The sequence below is a fragment of the Mya arenaria genome, chromosome 14 (assembly GCF_026914265.1).
Source record: "Mya arenaria isolate MELC-2E11 chromosome 14, ASM2691426v1".
Taxonomy (NCBI): domain Eukaryota; kingdom Metazoa; phylum Mollusca; class Bivalvia; order Myida; family Myidae; genus Mya; species Mya arenaria.
Window position 1 is genome coordinate 28,904,926 of NC_069135.1, and position 16,704 is coordinate 28,921,629.

The following is a 16,704-nucleotide window of genomic DNA, read 5'->3' on the forward strand; positions in this document are numbered from 1 at the left end:
TTCGAAAACTTTTATATTTATATATAATTTTTTAACATGGCAAAACGGGAGTGTCAGAAATTAAAAGAATATAAAATATTTAGGAAAACGCTTTTCATGTAAGTTTTCAGTTTAACTCAAGACTTTTTTGTTTCAATTTTAGTTTAGCTAGTTCCACCAAGCATTCCCGAGGTCAAGTAACTAACTATCTGACCAGTCTGTGATGCTGTATTGGACTGTGCCAGAAAACAATGGACCGGAAATCGCCTTCTTTTGTGTTCAGTATAAGTGGCTTTTATCCAAGTCAGAGGATTCGAAGTTGAAAGACAATGACAATCGATGGAAGACTCCAGACATTGAAATCAATTCTCATGTTAGGCAATTTGAAGTGTCGGGACTGAAATCACGTGGGACGTACAAATTCTGCGTCGCAGCAGTGTATTCTAATAATGATAACGCCCACTCAGGTAACTCGGAGCGATTTGAGATGAAGATGGGCCAACCACTGCAGTCCAAACCACCCACCAACAAGCCCACTATTGTTGAACTGACACCCCTCGACTTTAAGGGCAAATATGGCCGGAATGTTATGTGGCAGGTAAAAATATTTGTATGATAATGGGACGGTTGTTCTAAATTTGTTCTTTAATAAAACTTGAAATATTTTATGATGTGCTGATATTTTTAAAAACAACAGGTACAGCTGTAATAGATGTCTTACATCTTGTAAGAAATTCTGCAGACCAAGGGTGTAGCCATTTAAGTTTCAGAGCAGTACAGATTTGGATGTTAACAATGTAGTCAACATCATTGTTAACTTTAACAAAGTTCGGACCAATCGGCCTATATTTAATACAACAGTAGCCTTACTTGAAATTACAGCAGGATTCTTTTGTCAAAATGGTGAACTTTTAAAAAGTATGCTGTGATTAAATTCATTCAACTTGGTAAAAAATTCGCAACCTCCTTGATGATACTGGGTTCAAATGCTGAATTCAAACATGATGTAAAAAGATCTTGATATAATATGATAAATGCCCCAGATACCCACATTGAATGGCAGCTCAAATACAATCATGTACATGTATCATGTACCACGTATCAGAAGATGCCCTTGCCTCATCACCCATTGAGGGTTTCTACATCTACTACAAGCCGTACCACAGTAGCGAGCCCTTCCAAAACGTGACTCTACTTGAGCCCAGCGTGTGGGCCCATTTACTCCAGGATGTACTGCCGGGAACCGAATACCTCATTAAGATGCAGTCTTTCAATGCGGCAGGGAATAGATCCTTTAGTAATCAGGCAGTTATGAAAACAAAAGGTTAGTAAAACAATCACTTTTCTTCATTCAAATTTTGCAAAATATTGTCAACGCTGTTAAGCAGGAAATGGTAGAAATAAGTTAAGCACTTTTTTTGAGATATTTGCTTTTTGTAATCTACCCCATTAGAATGAATTCTTTTCATAATATTTGATATACCAGTAAAACAAAAGCATTTTAAGACTTCCATAAAACCTCATTTGTTAACAGACACATTATTTGACCATCTTAATTTTTGCCTGTAAGAATGTGTTGACAGTTTCTCATAGACACCATTTAGTGACAAACCCATTCATTTAATTTCAGGCGAGAGCTCTGTGAACCCTGATATCATCGTCATATCACCACGATCAAATACCCGCCTGACGACGAGGACAATGATGATGGAGAATCCAACGAGAATGAAAGTCGTCAGACATGTCAGCCAAGCAGCGAGATGTTGTACATGATACTCGGAATTGATCTTGGCGTGATGATGTTGCTGGTGATTGTGTTCATGTTCATGTGTTGATGGAAACAGCGACAGCAGCGAAAACAGCAGCGAAGGATGATGGGTAAGTTGGAGCTAGAGAATTGTTTTCATTGGATGAAATACTTTATGCCTCAAAGCAAATTTGTATATATGTTGCCCAGCAAAAAATGGCGCATGTGTAGCAAGGCTCTTAACTCTTTATTTAATAATTGTTCATTCTGCCCCTAATGTTTAACTTTAATATTACTCTAACCAGCGTTGGCATTGGTTTGCAGAGCTCTCATAGATATTGTCTGTTGGCTGCAAACAGTTTTTTGATTGATTGTTCTGAAACTTGGTACACATGGTCATCATACAGTGTATATGTGCCTTACTATTTTCCATCAGTGTGGCCATTTCCATTATATAGTCATCTATATTTAATTTTGTGGAGAGAAATACCTCAACAGTTTTAGATTAATCAGTCTGAAATGAGTCCAAGTTTAAGTTTAATGAAAAACTTCCTTTATTTTAGATGCCATACAAAATGACCCTAGAGCTAAGTACACTGATGCTGCTCAGCGGATTTACTCAGATAGTTTACGGATAAAAGTGGTGCACGGCGGAAATATCGGGAATGAACAGAATAAACGGGACAGTAGTGAACGGCCATGCTCCGGGAAATTACCATAAAATGAACATCAATGTGAATCCTATGTCGGAGATGGACACGCTGCACTCTTCCGAGGGATCATCTCATTATCGTGCATGCACTTAGCTTAAGTTTATGCTTAACTATGCTCATTTTTGTTAAGAATTATTGGATGTGTTAATATTTAAGCCTCTTGTAGCCGACTAATAAGTTTAAAGGAATACTCTGGTGTCACTATGGAAATGGATGATACCTGCTATCAATCAAACACAGTTCTTGATGTTTCAGATTGTCAATGAATGTTCAAATGTTTTGTGTTTATCTCTTGTAGTTAAGACACTTTTATGTGTAATTTTAAATAGTGAAAACAGTTTTCAATAGTAGTAACTTTTCGCAAATTACAAAGATGGACTGCCAGTAACAGATAGCTATTGTATGACCAAGTGTTACTGGACAGATAACAAAATAATTATTGCTTCTTTTTCATAATTTTTGTCTTGCTTTGTTTTTCAGCCTGTCACCTTTCATCCTAATGGAACTATACCCTCTCACCATAGGACTAGTGATAATAACTGCAATAATATTAACCAATAAAAAAGCCTACAGAATTCTCTGCAGAAAATAAACCACCAAAGCAGTAGTCAACAGTGCCCTGTACGGGCTATTTATCGACTTTGTGTCATAATGTGCCAATGAGGAATAATAGTGGTGAAGCGCATGATGGACGCTCTTTATCGAGTGCAAGGTCATGTGACCATAATAGATCATGTGACCAGAGGTCATGTGACCGGTCATGTGACACTGGGGACAGTTCTTATGATGATACGGGTGGTGTACATAGCAGTCATCATCGGAAACGGAGACGGAGAGTCAAGAGCAGTCAACTAAAGATCAAGCAACGAATACCAACCTGAGCAGTAATCAGGTAAGCTGTGATAATTTTTGAGAATGCCAAAATAACAAAACAATTATGTATGAAATTGTTGGATAAACCTTAAAATAGTACTGTGTAAATATTTCAATTTTGTTTCCAGTTTGAACGAAGTATTTATTATCCCCAGCCGAATCAAAGATTTCGGGAGGGGGGATATTGTTTTTGCGTTGTCCATCTGTCATTCCGTCCGTACGTCCTTCCATCCTTCCGTCTGTCCGTCCGTCCGGTACCATATCTTTGTAGGCATTGATCAGAAAATGTTCAAACTGGGTCAGAATGTTCCCCTTGATCATATCTCGACCTATTTTAAAAGTGGGTTACATGGGGTCAAAAACTAGGTGAATAGGTCAAATCTTAGAAAAATCTTTGGAACATACTAGAGGCATTATACATGGTCAAATATTCATGAAACTTTATCAGAATGTTTTCCTTGGTGAACTGTTGGTTGTTAATAAAACTGGGTCACATATGATCGAAAATTAGGTCACTAGGTCAAATCTTCGAAAAATCTTGTCCAGAACCATATCATGGTAATGATTGGTCAATTTATGTTCAAAATTGGTCATGATGTACCCCTTTAAGAAATATGGACCACTTTAAAAAGTTGGTCACATGGGTCAAAAACTAGGTTAGTAGGTCAAATCTTAGAAAAATCTTTGGAACATACTAGAGGCATTATACATGGTCAAATATTCAAGAAACTTAATCAGAATGTTTTCCTTGATGAAATCTTGGACTTATTTAAAACTGGGTCACATGTGATTGAAAATTAGGTCACAAGGTCAAATCTTAGAATTTTTTGTCTGGAATGGAAATGATTGGTCTGATTATGTTCAAACTTGGTCATGTTATACCCCTTGATGATTTATGGACTGCTTGTAAAAGTGGTCACATGGGTCAAAAAATTATGTCACTAGGTCAAATTTTAGAAAAATCTTTGAAACACATTAGAGGCAATAAGTATGGTCTTATATTCATGAAACTTGATCAGACCGTTTACCTTGATGAACTCTTGGACATGTTTTAAACTGGGTCATGTGTGATTAGAAATTAGGTCACTAGGTCAAATCTTTCAACATATTGTCCGAAACTATTTTATGGTGGTGATTGGTCTGATTATGTTCAAACATGGTCAGAATGTTCTCTTAGGTTGAATTTTGACTGCGTTTTAAAAGTGGGTTAATGAGTCAAAAACTAGGTCACGAGGTCATATCTTACAGAAATCTTTGGAACAACCTAGAGGCAATACATCTGCTCTAATTTCCATTAAACTTAATCAGAGTGCCTTGATGAAATCTTGGAATAGTTTGAAACTAGTAGGTCATGTGGGGTCAAAAATGAGGTCACTGAGTCAAATCTTAAAAAAACCTTGTGGACACTCTAGAGGCTGTATGTTTTGCATATATATCTGGACCAATCTTCATGAAACTTGATCAGAATGTTTGCCTTGATGAAAGCTTAGATTAGTTTGGAACTGGGTAGCATGGAGTCATAAACTAGGTTTCTTGGTCAATTCTAAATGTTATATATGTACAATATTTAACAGTTGCAATCAAACTCAAACTCATATATGTATTTCATCAACAATTGATTTCCATTCCTTGACTTAGCCCAATCAGGTGGGGATATCAATTCAAAGAATTTGCTTGTTGTTTCTGAATATATGTATATCCTATCAAAAAACATAGATATGTTGTATATGGAGAGAATTTCTGGGAAACTGTACTGATATATATATACAGTCGAAACTCGATGGCTCAATATTCTAGGGACCGGCCAAAGTACTTTGAGCCTCGAGAATATTGAGCCAAGCGGGATTGCTTACAGAATGCTATTTTTTTCATTTGTTACATAAAGTCTTATTTACCTCGTTTGTTATTGGCCACGCTATCTCCGCAAGAGAAGGAAGAGTATTTATTGGGCATAGTTACGCACCCTAAATTTCGTAATATGACTTATTCGATTATTAGAAAATATCATTTTATTTTTTTTTTATAATAAAAATACTTTTATGCGAAAACAAGCAATTGTAAACAGTGGGTAACACAAACATAGCTTAAAGTTATATCAAAATGCATAGTAATTTAGGGATGGATAACAATTAGAGACAGAACTTAAAGTGATGGCATGTTTATTCAAACTGTTAAACCATTTAAATTCAACAATAATTATAATTTCAGTCAAGCAATTTTAATCGATTAGCGCCTTGTGCTAAATGAAGCCAATCAAACAAATCAAGGCGTGAGATTCTTAACTGAACCCGCGAAAATGACATCGACCCAAGCAACCAAATCAAAGTGTGAAATTCTTGTTTGGGACTGCGAAAACCACTTCGAGCGTGGAGAAATATCGACCCTCAAGATATCGAGCCATCCGATCAAAATTTATATGAACAAAGAGTAAATAAAAATCGGTCCTTTTAATTTGGTTCAAGCCAACGAGGATATCGAGCCATGAGATATAGAGCCAACGAGTTTCGACTGTATATATCTATTTGAAAAATAAATGAGAAAAAAGGAATAATTAAAACTACATCTTCTGATGACTGAGTCATAACATTTTGTTTAAAGGCACATTCAAAAGTTAAATTAAAGGCTAATTGAATGCAAGTGAATAATCATTTGGTTTGCTAGTGTGTATTTTCAGAAAAGAGATGCAGTGTACACCACTTTCAAGCCTTTGGTAAAGGGGACATGTGCTATTGTGCAAAGACTGCTGGCAGAGCCTAACATGGCGCTCAGGGCGGGGTGCGTTATTGTTTCACAAACATCTCTTGTTTATCTATTAGTTAAATCCACATAATTCTTGTTCCAGTTTTTTTTGGTGTTTGTTAAATTTCGTTTTGATCTTTATTCTGGGTCATAACTTGAAAAGTCTTTGAGGTACCTACTTCAAACCTCACATAAAGAAAGAACTCAATGAGGTGAAGTGCGAGCACATGAGCCATGAGTGAAGTATCTTGTTAAGTGTTTGACCCTTGTTAAGTGTTTGACCCTTGTTAAGTGTTTGACCCTTGTTAAGTGTTTGACCCTTGTTAATTGTCATACTTATGTTATGTCCAGAGCAAAAAAATATTTTGGTTTTTATTTTTTAAAAATGTACAGATGTTTCTCAATGAGAAGAAATGCAGTACTGAATAACCATAAGCCTGGCTTCAGCATTTTTTTAAGTTATTGCTTTATCAAATTGTTGATAAGGGATGTTGATACAGTTTATAATTTGGTGTGGGATATGATAGTGTGCCGCCTTTTGTTCTTACTTTAATTATTACTTGTAGTCTTTGTATGTATGAAGTTAAATTACACTAAGGTTTAGATGTCTGTATCCTTTGATCAAATTAAAGTTATGATTTATTAAATTACTGGGTATACAAATATGCATTTGAACAGCTCCATTTATACATTTCTGAGGTTTAGATGTTTAGATTTATACATTTCTAAATGCTGTTTGATCGTATGTATGACATTTTTGATTATATCCAAGAAATAACTGTACATTTCAGCACCGATGACCTGTAATTTAAGCCATTGCAGAAAACAAAACATCAGAAACTTAGCAGTTCTACCTGATCACAGCCCCATCCAGCGCGATTGAGGCTGCAGAACTATACAATACTATCAGTGAATCAACCTGTCTGAGAGGTCATTGTTATTTTATATATTTAGATATATTTTAAACTAAAGCTTACTTTAATATTATCTCCCGACAATTTATTAAATGATATCAGAATGTTAATTTCTTGGAAAAAAAGTCACATGTGATAAAAAGTTATATATCTTTGACCAAATATTGGTTACATTGGTTTCATTATGTTTAAAGTTTGACAGAGTGCAATCTCAGCTCCAATCTTCATTAAACTTAATAATAATATTTGTCTTAAATAAAATCCTAAAAATTAGTTTGAAACTAGGTCATATGAGCTCAAAAACTAGGTCTATAGATCTAGTCAGAGAAAAAACTATATTTTTGTAATAAATCTGATCCAATCTGCATGAAACTTAATCAGAGTAATTGCCTTGATGAAATATTTTATTACTCATTATTTTACTGTGTCCAGGACAAGTCTGTTGTGCAGGTTATTATCCAGTATTGGGAAAAGATCCAATACATAATTTTAAACGTGGGGCAGTGGAAGTTTTTTGTAAATAAAATTGTTTAAAGGCTGAGAAAGGTTCCCCTGAATGAAATATATATGTACTATATAACTGCAAATTTAGAAATTATTACCACCAATATCAAATATTTCTGACGTAAGTTTCATTTTATATATATGATAAACAACTGCTTTAAGCTCTGAACATTGTTAATTGTTTATACTATGTTACCAATTTTAAAGTTTCTTTCTTCAGGTTATAGGGGAAGGCAGAATGGACTTCCATTGAGATTGTGCAAAGTTCTTTATATACATGGTGATGAGCCTGAAAGACAAGTGGAAACTTGCCATGGAGATAGAGGGAAATGCAGAGACTGACCTTGGAGACAGAAGAACGAGCAGAGACAGGCCATGGAGATGGAAGAACTAGCAGATACTGGCCATAAAGATGGACACACAGAGACTGGATGTGGGGAGGGAAGTAAAAACAGAGACTGGATCTGGAGATGGAAGGACAACCAGAGACTGACCTTGGAGACAGAAGAACTAGCAGAGACTGTCCATGGAGATGGACACACAGAGACTGGCTGTTGGGAGGGAAGGAAAAACAGGCTGGCCATGGAGACAGAAGTATGTGCAGAGGCTGGCCATGGAGATGGAAGTACACACAGAGGCTAGCCATGGAGACAGAGGTATGTGCAGAGGCAGGCCATGGAGACGGAAGTACACACAGAGACTGGCCATGGAGACAGAAGTACACCCAGAGACTGGCCGTGGAGACAGAAGTACACCCAGAGACTGGCCGTGAAGACGGAAGTACACGCAGAGGCTGGCCATGGAGACAGAAGGACATGCAGAGGCTGGCCATGGAGACAGAAGGACATGCAGAGCATGGCCATGGAGACAGAAGGACATGCAGAGGCTGGTCATGGAGACAGAAGGACACACTGAGGCTTGCCATGGTGACAGAAGACATGCAGAGTGGACCATGGAGACAGAAGGACACACCGAGGCTTGCCATGTAGACAGAAGACATGCAGAGGCTGGCCATGGTGATAGAAGGACATGCAGAGACTGGCCATGGAGACAGAAGTACATGCAGAGACTGCCCATGGAGACAGAAGACATGCAGAGGCTTGCAATGTATTGCCATGTAGACAGAAGACATGCAGAGGCTGGCCATTGAGACGGAATGACATGCAGGCACTGGCTATGGAGACAGAATAACATATTTATTTAATGCATATATTATGTTTTTACTTTTAAGCAATAAACTGAGTTGAGATGAGTTGAGAATTAGTGTTACTCGGCAAGACATGATACCTTGAAGTAAGATTTTTATTGGTCCCAGATGATACATACAAATGTAATTTCTCTTAATATTATACAAACTATTGAGAACAGTCCATAAGCATCTGGCCCCAATTTCTCGAAACTTTGTAAGCGTAACTGGCTTAAGTCGTTTATTTCAATTAGCCAAAATCTGGGACCAATAATACAGTAATCTAATTCCCAGCCAAAATAGATACTGAAAAAGGATTTTGATAAATAAAAAATGGTTTATTCTGATAATTCCAACATAATTTCTAAAAATTCTTGAAGTAAATATAACACATTTATAGAACAACAAAAACAGTGAGATTTGTTTAATCCTGTAATAAGGTACTTAAGAAGTTTCAAGAAGTTGGGTGCTGAAAGGTACTCATTTAAACCTAACTGAATTCATTCAGGATTTGAATTGACGGAATTATAAACAGATTAAAAATAAACGATGCACATGATTTCAAAAAAAAAATGTGATAACTCGAAGAAATTTGAAGTTTTCAAAATTGGAATGAGTTATTTGTAAATGAATTTAAGGACATTAAATAAGTATGTACATAAACTGGAAAAAGGTGACTTTATCAACCATCATGTGCATCAAATACTAAATTGCGATTGGTCCATAGGGTTAAGGATATTGAAGACAAACATTTCATCTTTAAAACAAAAGTGGTCATTTCTGGTCAAGGACAAACATTTCATCTCTCTACTTCAAACATGCGTTTCTTGAGTATGTTGACCTTGGCCTTAAAAACAGTACGAGTTTCCACTTAACGGTCAAACCTTTCCTCTTTCTATTGCAAGAAAGGGACCTTTCCTTAAAAGCAATAGGATATAAATATTATAATCCCTGTTTAGTGACAAATATTTCATCTTTTACCGCAAAAAAACGGTTTTCATGACATTGAAAATAGAAGGGGTCATCTCTTGTCAATGGCAAACAATTAATCTTTCTACTGCAAACATAATTTTCATGAGACTGTTAACCTTGACCTTAAAAACAATATGTTTTTGCTCTGTAAAAGGATAGAGTTAGTTCATCGTTGTACTGCAATCGTGAGACTTGACATTGACCATGAACACAGTGGGGTAAAAAAAAAAAATATGACCGTCAATAGGAGATAATCTCTCGTCAAGGACAAAAATATATAATTAAACTGCAATCATAGGTTTTCAGGAGACTGTTGACATTGACCTTAAAGACAATATAGGATAATCTCTGTTCAAGGTCAAACATTTCATTTTGCTGTTTCCCTTGACCTAAAAAGCAATGTAGAGATCTAAACTCAGATCAAGAGAAACTCAATATATGATCCGATGTTAACTTAATTTATACTGCAGTTAGATACTGTGGTTTATTTCGAAAACCTGCAAGATATGCCCATGTTTGCCCCCTACTTGCACAATCAGGAACCTGGTCCATTGTGCCCTTGGCAGTGCCGTGGGGCGGGCACACTCCAAGCCCGTCTTTGTGGCATCGTTCGCACTCCACAGCAAGACCAAACTTGCTTGGCCCTGAATGGTGGTGAACTATATATATATAGCAAGACAATAAAATAAAACGTATCTTTCAAGTTAATATTGTAACATGTAAGTATTGAATGATACAGTAAATTTATAAAACTCTAGAACGTTTGTAGAATGAGACGTTTTATCTATTTATTGTTGTAATCCGGGTACGTATCGAAACCGAAATACAATCGAATTTAGGAACCCACTTATTACTACCATATATTTATTGTATGCATATTGGAATATACAGGATAAGGTGTTTATATTTTAACTCTGATAAAATTGATCCAAAAATGCCGAAGCTATAGAAACTTGAACATAAAATGTACGGAAATTCAAGGGAAATCAGGTTTTGGATTACATGAATCCACTTATATGGCAAAAGTCAATAGCAACCACGCCCCCCCCCCAGGTCCAGTAAAAGCGGGGACATTGACTTTTAGTCAAACCAACCCCGGCTTAAATCCCCGCCCTTCGGAGACAAACAGATGGTAAAATCCCCGCCAAATGCCCCCGCACCCCAGGGACTCTAGGTGAGGACCATTCCCCGCTATATTTAAAGCGAAGCAAAACCACCGCATTTACCCGGCACCGCAGGGCCCCGGTATACCTTTGGACCTGGGGGAGGGGGCGTGGTTACAATTGACTGGTGCATAACGCACATGTATATGTTTCGTATTTACGATGAATTTTATTAATATTTAGGCGTTCTGTGTATACACAGTTGTTTTTGTTTTTGTGTGTGCAGAAAAGGTACAACACTTAACTTCAGAAATCCATAACTTCCCTACACACCAAGGCCATAGTACGATGAGGCACCCTCATTCATGGCCCTTTTTATATAGCATTACAATTTAGAAGGCAAAAACATGAAAAGTGTTATATCATCGATATACATGCATAATGTTTTGTTTTTTTGCAATGAAGTTTGCTTTGTCTGTATTTCTATTAACTTTGGTTCTTGGCTATATTTACATTGTACACTTAATTATGATCATGCATAATAATACAGTTTATTTAACAAAACACACAAACAGTACATACAGACGGACAGAAAATTTAACCATGTTAACTATAAAAAATGTATACAAAAAAGAGAGAATAAATTCAGTAAGTTTCCGGATACCAGGAAAAGGTATAACTTGTACTGTCAGACAATTTTACATGTTGGTTTACAAAAACGAAAAACAGCATTTATACAAAATGAAATAACGTTGACGGCGAAAGATAATACCAACAAGAAAGTTTACAATGGTACAGTTTCGGCGTGTGCACAATCAACACTGGACAATCTATAAGCTGCCATTCAAAGCAAATGACACCAACACGAACATATTCAATGGGCTTTAATCATGTGTGTATGTACGAACGTGTTGGAGAGGTTAACTTATTGATGTCTGTATTCAAACAACGAATAACTGATATATTTATATAACCGTGGGTATCCGATTTCAATGATTCTACTAGAGCAAGATCACATATACTGTTTGAAAATTTTAAACTTTAGTCTTGTTTGTAAAATGCTAAAATATGTTAAAATATAGGCTACACACAGATTAGAGATATATAAAAACCGGTAGATAGCACAAACATGTAGCAATACCGCGCATTGTGATAGAACATGGCTTGCATGCTACTTACTTGAAGATAATTTTAATTGTATTCTTGAATGCTGGGACCAATATCCTACTCCCAGTTGAATGTCAACTGTATAAAGAACTAAGAAAGAAATACTTGAAAACATATTATTATACCGCACCGAACATACCTATTTCTATTGTATTATTTAAATTGCAAAATGCTACTGTAAACATAAAGGTTGTCATTTATCTTTATGATAATAAAATGGAAATAAGAGAGTGATATTTATTGAATTCGGGGTAATATTGTCAACATTAACGGCTTCACCCTTAAATATAACTATATTGATACTATATTGTTTGGTCGCATGATTTGCGGTGTTTATAATTTTAATCAGTTGCTGTTTTAAATTATAACTTGACTGTTTAGAAACATTTTTTGTAATTATGTTATGTATACATGTACTCATTGTAATTTTTGTATATATGGATTTGGAAGTAAACTGTAATGGTATTTTGTGAGAATGTGCACAGTCACCCCTGTTGGGCTAAGATAGTAATAGTTTTGGCTTATGTGCAGCCAACACCGGACATCTAAGAAGTTGCCGTGCAAAGAAAAAATAACAAGAAAATTCATTTTGGAGTGGTATTGAGTGCGGATGTGCAATGCCACCCGTGCTTGGCTTGAATAATTATTGGCTTGTGTACTTCAAACACTAGACACCTAAGAAATTGCCGTGCACTAGCTAGCTGTCACCCATGACGCGAATGGGCAGTAATACACGGCGTGTGAGCGGCTAAAATGAAACTCTTAGAAAATAAATCAGTCTTCTTGAAATAAGTGAAAAAGATAGACTTGGAACTTTACCAGTTGGTGCCAGTTGAGATGTCTAGTTCATTGGCTGTTTTGTCTAAATCATTGTCTTCGTCTTGATATTGACTTTGTGTTTTCTTTAGTCGGGTGTTTTACCCTTTTGAGAAATGATCAATTCAACTGGACAGAGAAGTAAGTGAACTATATAACAACTCACAACGAAGAAAAAGAGTAAAGACATTACATTTACAATCTTGTTTTTGGTATTACTTGTTATGTAGAAAATCATGCCTCAAAGTCCCAATATTCGATCACAAGTGATACATGGAATATTCAATGGAATCTGTTATTTTTGAAAATATAAAGATCAAGAGTATTTAGTGCATATATTTAATTATCATTTACATAATCCTTTTTTACAAGTTTATGAAAAAAAAAACACAACTTTATTTGCATTTTAAATTGGACTTCGCATCGACATACTGGATTCGAGTAATCCAATTGGATTCCTGTTGTATAATAAATGGTTATTTTCCTTTTACTACGTCGATTTGGTGTCAATTTTATCTTAAGTTGAATTTTAAACCCCTTATGAAGTATATTCTAATATGCATAAAATAAAAACATCATTTGTCAATAATAAATGAATTATTATTATTGGATTTCTGTAATCCGATTGTATTCCTGTTGTAATACGTGAATAAACCGAATTTCTGTTTCGCCGTGTACCGGATTTATCCGTTTGTGACTATACGTTTTGCCTTATGAAATTGCGCGCGAAGAGAAAACAGTAAACATCGTGATCTTCACTTTTCTTCGTCTTTTTTTTTACCGAAATATCCATTGTCAATGTGTCACCGCTGAGTGAAATGGAATAAAGTATGTCCGTTTACAATATGTTTTTGTATGAATAGGTTCTTGTTTGTTTCAGTCTAACCATGAACATTTTTTGACAATTTTAAAATGGCGCATTTTGCATGGTATGATCATAGTCCAAATAATTGTACGTTGGCGGATATTTTTTAGATTTTTGATATGGCAAATCCTTCACGTACAAATTGGTTAGTATCAAAAGTGGGTAGTTGTTCCCATCAGGATTCCGGGTTAAAGCATATAGAGTCTATAAAATATCATAAAAACAAGAAATATTGCCAGATAATGTTATTTTATATTAGTTCTGTACAAAAAAATAAATTTCCAACTTATAATTATGAGTTTGACGGCTTTTTTTCATTTCATTCTGTCAAAACAATGATATATAATACATGAAGGGCACCTGCAAGGCTTCAGGGCACAGTTTTAAATCGCTCGGAACATTTCGGCCATCGATTGTATCGAGTTGTTCCCCTTCGCATAATTGTTTTCTGTGTCAGTCAACTTTCGTTTTATTGGAAAGGTAAACAACTTGTTTTAATGCATTAAATGCTTGTTTAGTGCAAAATAACATTTCACTCTCATGGTAAAATATGAATATAACTCTTTATGATCAATTTCAACCATAAAATAGTTCACTTAAAACAATTTCAATATTTTTGAAACACTCCCATTTTTTGCACATTCTCGTTTAGACATTAGGGATTGGAAGAATCCCGTATAACATGTCCATTATTTTAGACTAGGTAAGATAACAGGCGTCTGAATCATTATTTGTCACTAAAATGTTGATTAATACCATTTTGGGTACATTCAATAAGATAAACAACATATCTGAAGATATTTAGTGTTTTTGATATACAAATAAGAAACGAGGTATGTAACTCGAAACTTACCCGATTTCACGGTAGAGTCCAGTTTTATTAAAATTTCTTAACCAACATATAAACAATCCATTTTTAATATATGTGACATGGAATGAAGAGTCAATTTCCTTTAAAATGGTATGTGATATGTTGGTATAACTATGTTTTCTTTAGACAAACAAGCATAATTCAATGTCCGTATTCTTCTTTAGTCTGAAACTGTACAGCAAATTCCAATGTTCAATGTTCCCCTGTAAACAGCTTAAAACACATAAATATTGGAGTGATTTTATGCTTCTTTGTACAGATAAATTAATTTCATTCCGTTATATTACAAAAAGACTAACATCACAATGTTAGAAACAACTTTATCAGTCTTTAAATTAAATCCTCTTCGTAGACAGCCGGCCATTTTTCTGAAGCGCTCAGATGATGGCCTTGACATGTACAATTTAAGATCTTTGTACCGGCTTGAATGGGAGCCGCATAACCGAGGCTGGGTCAAATACTCTTTTTTGGAGGCTGGTCAGAATCATCTGAGTGCTTGTCAGGAAAATGGCCGCTCAAACGAAATTTTAAAGTGGATTTAATTTGAATACTGAAGGTTTTTTCTTAAACTGTGATGTTAGTCATTTTGTGATATTAGGGAATGAAATTAGATTATCTGTACACAGAATCATAAAATCACTATAATATTTCTGTGTATTGCTTGTATAAAAGATTGTGTATGCCTCAAATGAGTGTTTACAGGCATTTTTCATACTTTAACAGTAGAAGCAGATAGTTTTATAATGTAACTGCTTTATGTCTTGCTTGCAGATTATGATGTGCCAATAAGCTCCAGTTAGCTGCAGCTTTTTCCCCTGGCAGTAATAGTCCTGCAATCTGAATCCAGGAGATACAGCTCTGATTCCAATATTTCAGAAGAAAGATGTAAGTCAACTCTGTAGTACTTGTTTGTGTGTAAAGGATTAAGAGAGTGATTTGTAGCAAAAAAATATATCAGGTGTCTATCTCTGCATCTTCTACATCATATGGCCACATCATAAATGAAAACACTAGCAGTTGTCATGAATCTTTAAGTGTTGGTGTTTTTGCCATTTCCTTTGTTGCACCATTTTCCCCAGAAGCAAACAATTTGGCATATAGTGGTGTTTAGACTGTCTATAAACACATGATCACTAAATTTCTTTTGTTAAATTGAACAGTTCTGTTATCTTTGTATATAAGTGGACCAGAAAAGCATAAATTTGACAAGTTGAAGCATTTCAGTTTGGCTCTATGTAATTTTTAGCTTGACTATTCGAAGAATATGGAGAGCTATACTACTCACCCAAGCGTCGGCGTCACCCCTTGGTTAAGGTTTTGCGTGCAAGCGCACATAGGTTAATATCTCAGCAACTACTTGAGGTATTGCATTGAGACTTTATACATTGGTACTCAACCATCCAACGTACTTAATTAACCAAGTTTGATAACTCTACTTTGCATTTAATGCCAATAATAGGCCTTTATTATTTGACTTAGAAATTCTGGTTAAGGTTATGCGTGCAAGCACACATAGGTTTATATCTCAGCAACTACTTGAGGTATTGCATTGAGACTTGATACAATGGTACTCAACCATCCAACCTACTTAATTAACCAAGTTTGATAACTCTACTTTGCATTTAATGCCAATAATAGGCCTTTATTATTTGACTTAGAAATTCTGGTTAAGGTTATGCGTGCAAGCACACATAGGTTTATATCTCAGCAACTACTTGAGGTATTGCATTGAGACTTGATACAATGGTACTCAACCATCCAACCTACTCAATTAACCAAGGTAGATAACTCTAGTTTGCATTTAATGCAAATAATAGGCCTTTATTATTTGACTTAGAAATTCTGGTGAAGGTTTTGATTGCAAGCACACATAGGTTAATATCTCAGCAACTAGTTGAGGTATTGCATAGAGACTTGATACAATGGTACTCAACCATCCAACCTACTTAATTAACCATGTTAGATAACTCTAGTTTGCATTTAATGCAAATAATAGGCCTTTATTATTCGACTTAGAAATTCTGGTTAAGGTTTTGCGTACAAGCACACTTAGGTTTATATCTCTGCAACTATGTAACTTGTGGTATTGCATTTAGACTTGATACAATGGTACTCAACCATCCAACCTTCTTAATTAACCAAGTTAGATAACTCTACTTTGCATTTAAAGCCAATAATAGGCCTTTACTATTCGACTTAGAAATTCTGGTTAAGGTTTTGCATGTAAGCACACATAGGTTAATTTCTAAGTAACT

The 16,704-nt window shown here is 35.4% G+C and overlaps 1 pseudogene; it reads left to right on the forward strand.

The window, feature by feature from the left end:
* Window positions 1-8,721, forward strand: part of LOC128215980 (interference hedgehog-like) — a 33,321-nt pseudogene extending 24,600 nt beyond the window's left edge.
* Window positions 8,722-16,704: the final 7,983 nt, after the last annotated feature.